This window comes from Cupressus sempervirens, chromosome 6 (genome assembly GCF_028749045.1).
Source record: "Cupressus sempervirens isolate cs-2001-9-10 chromosome 6, ASM2874904v1, whole genome shotgun sequence".
In the NCBI taxonomy this organism is placed as follows: Eukaryota; Viridiplantae; Streptophyta; class Pinopsida; order Cupressales; family Cupressaceae; genus Cupressus; species Cupressus sempervirens.
In genome coordinates, this window is record NC_143123.1 from 65,659,907 (window position 1) to 65,672,102 (window position 12,196).

Genomic DNA, 12,196 nt, shown 5'->3' on the forward strand with positions numbered 1-12,196 from the left:
TTTTGGGAAGTGAAAGGTGAGTTCTAAGTTATATTTATTTTTAAATGTATTTTTTCAAATTGTTCAATTTTACATTAGATATAAATATTTTGAAATATGACAATTATTTTTAATGTATTTCTAATAGATATAGATCGATCTAATCCTTACAATTGTCAAACGATCCCTGGTATTAGAAGTTTGCATCAAGTGATGACTACAGGAAACCCTAAACCTTCAGTAATTAAAATAAGAGAAAACATGTTTTTGTGATGACTGCATTAAGGACAATCCAGTGAGTGCATGTGAAAATATTGTGAATGGATATGTTTCACATTGGGATTTGAAGGAGATAGTTAGAGAGCCTCCTTTTGAAGATGCTAACATTGACATTGACATTCATGATCCCGTATATTCAGCTGATTATGAGCGCATTTCTGATTTAATTATGGTAGGGTTGTGTGCATATATTATAGTACATATATAAAAATTAATATACATGCATATTCATTTAAAAAAAAAAATATATTTATCTATATTTTTATATACATGCATGAGATATTTTTGCAGTTCAAGCCTTACTAGATAATGCGAAAAATGTGGACTATTATCTTTTAAGATGCACAAAAGCAAAACACGAGTTGCTAGAAGGAACTATAGATGCTAATGGACAATCATATCCAATTGGTTCAGTTGTTATTGAAGGAACATATTATCAACAAACAAGGGTAACTGATAGTGGCATTGAATTTATTGAATACAAGCCTAGAGAAAAAGTTTTACATTACAGTAACTATGTTATAGCAACAAAGTTACAATTTGAAGCAATACAAAGAAGAGGACGTCGTGGAAATCAAAAGTGGAAACTGTCTATTGAAGAACATGAAAAACTTCTAGAGATAATAAAAACTAGAGAGGATCCTAACAATACATTGTTTGTGGAGCTCTAGTTTACCTATGTACTTATTGTGGAGCTTTAGTTCAGCTATGTCTATATAGCTAGATTATACTTTCACATTTAACATTGACAGAATATTTGTTTTATAATTTTGTATATATTGGATCATTTATCTTGGATATGTGAAATTAGACACATGTTTTGGATAAATTTATATACATTGTTTATGTTTTTAAGATACATATGATTGTTAATAAATGTATTTATGTTATATTCTATGTTATACTCTAGATTTATAAATTCTTTATATGTTCTTACATGTATATGTTATATTCTATGTTATACTCTTTATATGTTACACATGTACATGTATATGTTGCCCTTAGGACACATCATTATTTAATATAGATAATTATACTTAGATTAAGGCATTAAAAACAATAACATATACATTTTTACATAAATATTGAAAACATATATGTCTGTACATTTAACACATGAACATAGTTACATACATCTATGGAATAAATTATACATAAATATATTGAATTTATGTATTAAATTTATTTCAAAATATATATTGAATTTATGTATTAAATTTATTGAAATATATATATATATATATATATATATCAAGAATAACACATATACATAAACATGAATAACACATGTACATAAACATAAAACATTAAGACATTAAAAGATCAATTTAACATGTGTACATACATAAGACATTAAGTTCTAATACCCTTGAGTTATATTCTTAAATACATGCATTAAATTTATTGATTAAATATTGAAAACATATGTATACATTCAACATGAACATAATATGTACATCTATACATAAAATAACACATCTATGAAATAATGTATACATACATGGGTAAAATGTATCCAAAATGCCATATAAAATGTCTCCAAAATACGACATCAAATATTTCTAAAATACCACATGCATGCATCAAATGTATCTGAAATAACATGTACATCCATATAAAAGTATCTGAATAAGACATGTATCTAAAATAACATACATATATCCATATAAAAGTATTTATAAAATAACACATGTATCTGAGATATAACATACATCTCTGGATATAAAAGTATCTGAAATGACATGTACATGTATATATATAGAATATCCTGGCAACATCAATGAAATAGACATGTATGAGTAAACTAACATCAATCACATCCCCCTCTTGATCCTTGACCCCAAAAGGCTCTATGATCTAGATCTGAACCCTGCACGTCAAATGAAAGAAATATATATAATAAAACACACACACACACACACACACACACACACACACACACACACACACACACACACACACACACACACACACACACACACACACATCATATCATATATAATAAAATATATAATAAAAAATACGTAACATACCTGTGACTCATGTCGTGGAGGATCTATTGGGGTTTGAAAATCTCCAAAAGGCAACAAACTACCACTAAGACCCTATAGAACACACATGTACATTTACACACAAGTTAAATTGAATCACTCAAGAATATGTATGTGTAAATTTTATAGTAACAAATAAATATAAACATATATAAATTTACAATATTTACTGTAACATAATGTAATGCTCTGCCAATCTGACTGACATCTGAGTCATGTAGTGATAGAGTGATCTTTGAATCATGGAATCTAGGTGCTCTAAGGCCAGGTTGTGTAGGAGTAGGTGCTACAAGATCCCAAGTAGGTGTGGGGAATGTTATGGGGATAGGAGTTGTGGGGATAGGAGCTGTATGGCCCTCTATAGGAGTAGGTCCTGTAGAATGTGCAGGGATATCCTCCTATCCCTGTGAAGGCTGTGGTCCTACTGTGTGTGACAAAATATGACTGATGTGTCCACCAATGCCACGAAGAGGAATCCTTGTGACCGTCGACAATGCCTGATATGCTCCAAGAAGATCATATACTAAATAAGATGACATACGATGCAATGCATCCATTTATGATATGGCTGAAACCTCTAGTGACAATGGTAGATCTACCATCTCATATAGATCATCAACTCTTGTGCTAGAGGATGCACCTGTCAAAACGAGTGTCTCATGAGATCGTAACATGTATCTACCACATCTATCTGAAGATATCTCCTGTAACTGTGTGACAACTGTGGCAATGCTAGAATATATTTGAGTCTTGACTGTATCATTAGGAACACTCAAACCCACAATAGTCATCTATGGATCTCTTGGCATGACCAAAAGGTTTTGACCCACCATTGCCCATTTATTAACAGGCATAGGGGTGTCTACAGGTCTAAATTTCTTTGACAATCGGTCTCGACCCTATCCAACATGACTTGGAAAATCTGTATAGTCGACATCCTGATGTAAATGAAATTTTGCAAATAATTGTTTACAGAAATAAAGGGGAAACTCATCCTTCTGTGGCCACCTTTGATGCGCGGCTAACCACCGAGGATACATAAATGGAGCGACAAGAAGATCTGTACACTTCATCACTAAATAACCTCTAACGCTAGGCCTATCTGTATAATAGGGAAACATGGTCTTCACCATAGCGGTGGAGACCTGACTATCAATCTGTGAATACTTCACAATGCCAGTGAAACTGTGAGAAAGGGAAGAGTAAAATGTCTCAATACTAATATCATCAAATGGGTTGTACCTAGAGATCGTGTTGATCATTTGGCACAACTTATCTCTAATAGAAACAACCTTCTCCCTATTAGGGAGAGTGGTAGAAGCTAACAATGTAGAATCAAGATACTCGACAACACGAGATAATCTAGCAAGAGTATCTATAAATAAGTGCCGTCTCTCCTTAGTAGATGATGTTTGTCTACGTGCTGTGCCCGATTCAGCACTAGGACCCCCTCCATGAACACTAGCCTCCTTTGAGGACATAGGTGCTCCACCAGTACCGGATGCCATAATGATATATATGCAAAGATCTAGATATCTATAAATGCAGAGTTAAGATATACATACATAAGTACATATAAAACTGAAAGTTAAATTTAATTTAAAACATGTATGTATATAAATATGTACAAAGTTAAATGCAACTAAAAATATGCACATGTTATTTAGTACATCTAGCTCAAATGCACATCTAGCTCATGTATGTGAATAAAAAATATGCATGTATGTTATTTAGTATATCTAGGTTTACTATGTTAATGTTTTCCAAAATGTAACTAATAGGTTTGTAAAATGTAATGTTATTTAAAGGACATGTATTGGTTTACTATGTTAATATTTTGTAAAATGTAACTCATAGATTTGTTGAACTAATGTTTACTATGTTAATGTTTTGTAAAATGTAACCAATAGGTTTGTTGTTAATCTGTACTATGTTAATGTTTTCTAAAATGTAACTAATAGGTTTGTTGAACATTAATGTTTACTATGTTAATATTTTGTATTTAAATGTAACTAATACTTGTTTTTTAAACATTTTGTTGAACATTAATGTTTTGTAAATTGTAACTAATATATTTGTTGTTAATGTATACTATGTTAATGTTTTCTAAAATGTAACTAATGTTTTATTATCAACTACTAAACTCTATGCTAATGTTTTATAAAATGTTTACTATGTTAATGTTTTGTAAAACGTAACTAATGCTTTATTATCAACTACTAAAAAATAATTTAAAAAATAATTAATTTAATTAATAAAACATTTAAAAATAATCTATTTAATTATTATTATCATCTAATAACTAAAAAATATTTTAAAAAAACAAAAAAATCACCTACCTATTATGGCTGAGACACTCTAATTGCACTGGTGACCGCTATAGTGAAAATCAACAGTGAAAATGATTGCCTGGAGAGATTTTGGGATATTTATAAAATCACGTATGTTTCAGCTGAAACACTTTCAGCTAGAAGCGTTTCGGTCGGAACCTTGGCTGCCACGTTGGTGTGGGAAAGTGCCACGTATGTCCGGTCGAAACAGTTTTGGTTGAAACTGCTCTGGTCAAAACTCTTCCGGCTGGAACCCTTGCAGATATCACAAAGGGTGACATAGATTTGTGCTTCCAACCATAACTAATAGTTTGGACTTGGACATCTTGCAAACAAGGACAATTTCATTCACCTCCACAAGCAATAAATTTGGATCCAACAAAAGGAGCTAATCACCATTGTCCATGTCCAACAACATGTTATTTTTTCATGCAACCTCAAACTTTAAAAGAAAAGGTCTTAATAGGATGATTTTGATAATGATACAATTTTATTCAAAATGCTAAATTATCTTTTGAAAACAATATTTTAAAATTAAGTCATTGTAGTATACAATACTCAAAAAATCAAATCTCTAGGGATGCATGATGTGAGGTTGTCAATTGATGTTGTTGAACTAGAGGAAAAAAAAGTCATTCAAGCATATGCTTTTGGACTTTACTGGTTCAACATCTAACACACTGCTCAAACTTTCAATTTATTGATTACAGGGATTTGCTCCAACAAATGATTGTAGATCATTGTTTGAGTTCTATAAATTGTTGCAAGAGTTCACAGCCACAAAATTGATCTAATGGCTAGAATCACTTAAATAAAAATGGGAAATGCTCTAATATAAGATTGGTTGAAGCAAGACCCTAACCAAAAACCTCCAAAACAAAAACCTTACAAATCCTCAATGCTAAGACAAGGCATCAAAAGCTTGTTATTCACGATAGCATAAAGATAATTTTCCAAGCATTCAACTCTTTCTCACCCCTTGTCACACGTAGTATAAAATGTTGGATTAAAAAATATGTACTGCTTTTCCCTATAATTGCAGATTGAAGAGACTTTTTTTCTTTTTCAATCTTAAAGGTTATAGTAGAAACATTGCACTTCATGTACTTGGAAGTGTAGATAGATTACGACCATTTCTCTCTCAAATTTTCTTAATAAAAATTAAAATAACTCCTAGGAAAAATACAATCATTCACTATTATAAAATGTTAGGCATATAAACTCTAGGAAAAAGAAAATTATTTAACTTGTATGTTCACAAATTATTAGGCAAGAGATCACATTAGTTCCTTGCCTATATATAGGAAATAACTAACAATTTCTCTCTTCTTAATCATGATTGGTTGAGATTTTCTAAAACCATCTCCAATTTTTTTGTAATGATTTCTACTCCTTTCTACCTCAACATTGTTTATTTTCCATGCAAATCTTTGTATTTAATCTCACCATACCATTTTTGAAGTTGTCATCTACTCCCAATAAAAATCCCAATGCCCCTTGATCAACCTTAGAGACTCTAAATTCTAATATTCAAAAGGGCAATGAATCAATTTAATCTACATTGCATCATTCTCAATGCGACACTGAAATGGATGAAAATTTGTTTCCCCATTATAAGCAACAAAAATTGAACCCAACAAAAAAGGTGACTAGCATGCAAAATTTGTTTCTTCAACAATAAATTAATGCATTTGACTAGAAAAATCATTAGGTGAGGTTCTAATGTTCAATTGTGCATCAAATTTGTGTTTCCAACTGCCTAGGATCCACCTCCTTGGACATCCCCATCTATACCATTTAATAAAGAACACTCGCTAACACTCACAATTTTATATAGTTTGTTGTTGAGATAGGGTTTTCTATTGTATGAGAAGCTTTTCTCTTCAAAGACTTCATGAAACATTTTGTCTTGTCCTTTGATCTATTCTCGTTGTCATGTTTCTAAAACTCTTCCCTCATGATCTAAGACTGTAGTTATCTTTTTTGTCAATATTTGGTGCTTTGAAATCTTGTATTTACACTAGAATATCCTCATGCCGAGAGAATTACATTTTCCCTTATGATAAAAGTAGGATTCTAGAGGTCATCTATGTCCCTCTTACCTTCTTGCCTTTTTTGTTAAGCATCACATGCGAGCCATTAATTTTCTTTAAAGACTAATCTTAATATGACAACACTACATTTTAGTATTTCTATATATGTACCATTTACTTATATAATAAAGGAGGATAAAAATGTAATTTTTTGATACACCATTTATACATTAGTGATGATTTCATTAAGTGAAAAGAGTTACACTTTTTCAACAAATTGTGTGGTTGGATAATTGTATATCATAATATAAGAATTCATGGTGGGTCAATAAAGGTTTCATCCATCCTTGAGAAGTTGTTGGTTTTGATTTAGGTTCAAGATTCATGTTCAAAATTTGTTTAATTTTTTTGGGGTGTATTCGAATTCATATTGGTTTTATCTGCACAAAAATATATAACATAGTATAGAAATACATGTGTGTGTACACACACACAACAACAACAACAACAACAAAACAACAACAAAAACACATAAGTTCATACACCACTATGCTAGTATTAAAGCAACATAGAAAAATACACCACAATATCAATGTTTTAGTTAAAAAGTAATAATGTCAATATTAACAATTAACCATCACTAATAGAATATTATCCAAAATCATCAAACATATTATCATCATCTGGTTGTGGAAAATTATAAGCACAAATAGTGTCATGTACATCGGTACTAGTGACCGAAGCAACCTAAGTATCACTAGGGAGCTTGCGATCATCATCATCAACTACAAATGCACCAAACGTGCAATCAAATATTCCTTTTCTTTATAGGTATTTTCTTTGTATGGTGAACCTAAAGTTTCAATGCACATACAGAAAGCCCTCCACCTTCTTGGAATGTAGTGTATCATTTTTTATTGAGTGGATGAAGGAGTATGTGCTCCAGTTCCTCTCAAATGATGACACACTAGCAACTTTTCAAGATTTTCAATTTTGAAATTAGAGAATTTATATTTTTGAATATAAATTCAATATTCATCAACAAGAATTTATAAATTAGAATCTTAAGGAAAAACTCGTGATAAAATTTTGGAGGCAACTGGTTGTAGATGTTTGTAATTTATCCATGGAAACCACCAATTATGAGCATTAGCACCATTCTCATCTTGAAGACCCTCATAACCACAATTATCAATGCTTATGAAATTCATGAATTCAATTCTTACAAGAGGCCATATGTGATTGGGATAGATTTTATGAAGGTTTGCCTTGTATTTGTGAGCAACTTCATGATCTTTGTATGGGGCAACTCTAGTGGTACTCTCCTTGAGGATTGATTGAATATAGTACTTGGGATCTAAAGAAAAGGCAAGGAGATGTGGAGGGGTAGCATTTTGTTTCATCTCTCTACGATGATATTTTATATTTCCTTGAAAAATTGTTTCTTCAAGATCTTTCTCTTTCTCATTTTTTTTAATATTCTCAATCATGGGATATATGCCATCATATACCTCATCCAACCAACACCTATACATGTTAGCACATCAAATCATGTTCAAAATAGGCTCAATGAATCTCAAGAGGTACTCATATGGTCCCACCAAGAGTCATCTAGTATTTTTGCCTTAATGTTAATTGCTATTGTATTACTAATTGTGTCCATATGATCCAATTATAATTGATTACCATTCTAGGAAATGCCTGTTTAACCTTTACAAAACATCTAAAGATAATAGTGTTGGAGGAAAAATGGGGCTCAACCAACTATTTCAATATCATAATAATAAAAAATTAAAATCAAAATCAACATTATAAAACATATATTTAGTTTACTAAAGTAGAGTGTAAAACATTTTTATTGAAAAAGATTTGACTCACCTTTAAGAGCTATAATCTCAAGAATCTTTAATAGGTGGCTTGTGTCATATGGTGGTTTGTGATGAACATTTGGATCTCCTAGGAAAATTCATAATTTTTTTTGATCCACTCAATTTAATTGACATTTTTTTACAACATTAGGTTGAGTGAGTGGATAGTACATGCCATCCAAAAAATGTGTTCGAAGCAATTCTTAATCGATAACTTGGCAACCCTATAATTTATTGCATTGTCGCTTGTTACCTGAACAACATTTTGAGGGACAACTTGATCAATGGCTTGGATGAGAATGCTTGTAATGAAGGGACCATACTTTTCTTCCCTTCACAATCTACATCTGTAAAAAAATGCATTTCTTATGGACACTACAATAACATTGACCAAATGGCAATTTCTTGCATCTTTCCATCCACCATTTACTATGGACACCCCTATTTGATCCATGAATCCTTGATGGGTTAAAAGGTATTCTCTACACTTTTCACCTCTTTTTATAATAAATTGGCTTACACCTCATAATGTAGGCCCTTGAACCCCTTTGAAGCTTCCTTAATTGATCTCACCATTTTTTGCTAATACAATAAGAGAACAACATTAAATGTCTCTCTAATTGTATATTGCTAGTCTTGTACAACAATATCTCTAGTCTTACCCACAGAATGGTGAGTGGGAGTGGGAATGGTGGTTTGGGTGAGAATTTGATTTTGAATTCTACGGGATCTGCGCTAGGACTGTGATCATTGTCAGCAGCAGGTGATTCCTCTATTTCTGGAGATGCTATGGATGGAGGTACGTTGGAGGACCTGGGAGGAAGTGGGCTTTTGGATGATTCAAGAGGAGGGCCCAAGCCAATTAAAAAATGGTCGAGCTTGTTTGGAGTACACCACACTGGCAAATCTAGCTTCTTGTCAGTTAAAGATACGTTAGCAAAGGATAAAGGTAAGTTTTCCATTGAAATCCCTGACCAGATCATTGATAAAAACATTTCAAATATGGAATCAACTCTGGTTGGAAGGTTTATTGGGGCTAGACCTAACATTGATGATGTGAGGAGTTTTGTGTGAAAGAAATGGTGTTTGAAGGGTCAAGTTGATGTTTCAGCGATGGCTAAAGGGTGTCTCTCTTTTTTCCTGTGATAAGGATAAATGGGATATCCTTTGCAATAGTCCCTAGGTGATGGGGAGGCATACATTGATCCTCCAGAAATGGTCTCCCAATCTTTATGCTATGGATGACTCTAACATTCAAGCCCCTGTATGGGTTCGGTTACTTGGCCTCCCCCGTGAGTTCTGGGTGGAAGATGTTTTCCAGGGTATAGCCAATACTTTTGGTGAGCTCCTTTCCTTAGATTCAATGACTGTGTCTTGGAAAAGGATGAACTATGTAAGATTTTGTGTCAGATTTTCACAAGGGGTGGATATGCATGAATCTATCTCCTTAAAATCTAAACTAGGAATATGGGACCAACGTATTGAATTTGAATCTTTCCCCTTTGTCTGCTTTCATTACAAGAAAACTAGGCATTGGGCCAAGAAATGTCCCTCCTTAAGAGACAAGCCCAAAAATAATAAGAAAGTGTGGATGCAGAAGGATATTATCAAGGCAGGTGGATCCATCAAGGGTGATGGGGTCACTTCAGATGGGATTATCTCTTTTAAGGAACAACATAAGGATGTAGAGATTGTAAAGATAGACGGGGTGGTGGCAGGTGAGAGCTCTGGTTTGAAGGAACAAAGTTTTGGCCTAAATAAGGATGCAAGTAATGATGGGGTTGAGATGGTTAGGCCTCCTCTCTAGAAGCAACAAAATAGTCTAGTTTGTGAAGTGGAGGATGGTCAATCCAGCCTGGATTCATCAGAGGTAATGGAGAGAAGTTTGGAGCTTAATGCTTAGAACATGAAGGAGATTTCTAGTAGAGATAGCTTAAAGAAGACCCCAGAGGATAAGGATGTTATTACTAAGGATGGGTTGGGTCCTATAGTTGTTGGGACCCAAATGGAGTTTGTTCTACCTTCCGGTCCTGTTGTCAAGGATTCTTTAAAGAAAGGAAACTTTGTTAGAGGTGTAGTTGAGGACCTACTTTCTGTTTCTCAAAATGAGGAAGCCTAGTGGGAAGAGGAGGGCTCTATTGCTATTTGGTTTCCAGTTGGTAAAAAAGTCAAGGGAAAAAATAAGGGTAGGAAAAATGAGGGGGAGATTGTGCCTTCTAGGAACATGAAGAAAGGCCCCAAGACTAAAGGGGAAATCCTATAGAATAGGTCAAATGGACTCTCATCTAAGTCCCTTGGAGCTACTCTTAAGAATGGGGATGTTGGGTCTTCCCCCTCCCCGGTGGGAAAACCTTCCAATTTGTAGAAGAGAACAGTTGAGACCAACAGGAGCATTGCTGATGGTAGTTAGAGAACCATCCTTGAAGCAAAAAATTTCCATAAATTATGAAGCTAATTCCATGGAATATTCAAGGGTTAAATAATCCTCATAAACAAGATTTTTTGAAAAATATGATAAGGGATAATAGGCCAAATATTTTAGTTATTCAAGAAACATAGGTGCTCAAGAATAAGGTGGAATGTCTTCCAATTTTCAAGGGTAGAAGGATTATAGGAAATGATTCAGAGGGAGCTTCAGGTGGTATGACTATTTTTTGGAAGAATAGATGGATTCAAGGGGAGATTATTTCCCAAAACACAAATATGATGAATATTAGATTCAAAAACTCTAAGGATGACTTTAGCTAGGTTCTCACTAATGTATATGCTTCCAACTCCAAGTGGGGTAGGAAGGCTTTATGGGTTGAAATCTCTAATCAGAGGAATCTTTTTTCTGAAGAGAATTGGATTTTTATGGGGGACTTTAGTACTCCACTAAAAGAAAATGAAAAATGGGGGGGGGGAGCCAGGCTAATCTGGACAATAGAATTGATTTAATGGAGTTTATTGATCAAAATCTTCTACATGATATTGATTTGCACGGGTTTGAGTATATGTGGACTAATAGAAGGACTGGTAAGGATCTTATACAGGTTAGGTTGGATCGTGCTCTCATTAGTAGTCACTGGCTCCTAAAGTATAAATGTAATCTTAGTGCCCAAGTAAGGGTGTGATCAAATCATTGTCCCATTTTTTTGGTTGTTGAAAAGATAAATTTTCATAAGAATTTCTCATTTAGGTTTGAAAAAATGTGGACTCTTCACCCTGACCTGGAGTCTCTCATTAAGGAGTGGTGGGGTATCCAAGTTGAAGGCACAACAATGTTTAGAGTTGTTGCAAAACTGAAAAATGTTAAGAAAAATATTAAGATTTGGAACAAAAATACATTTGGTAACATTTTTGAGAAGAAAAAAAAGAATTTGGAGGAACTTAAGGACATCCAAGATAGGATTCAGATTGAGGGTTATGTGACTTTTTCTAGGGAAGAGGAAAGTGGAAAATTGGTTGAACTTCATGACATCATCCCTAAAGATAAAATGTTTTGGAGACAACGCTCTAGAAAGGTCTTTCTGAAGGATGGTGATCATAATACTAAGTACTTTCATGTGACTACTCTTAGGCATAGGATGGTAAATAGAATTTGCAGACTCAATACAGATGAGGGTCCTATAGATGATGAAGAGACTATCAAAAGGGAGGCAATGAATTTTTTTTTA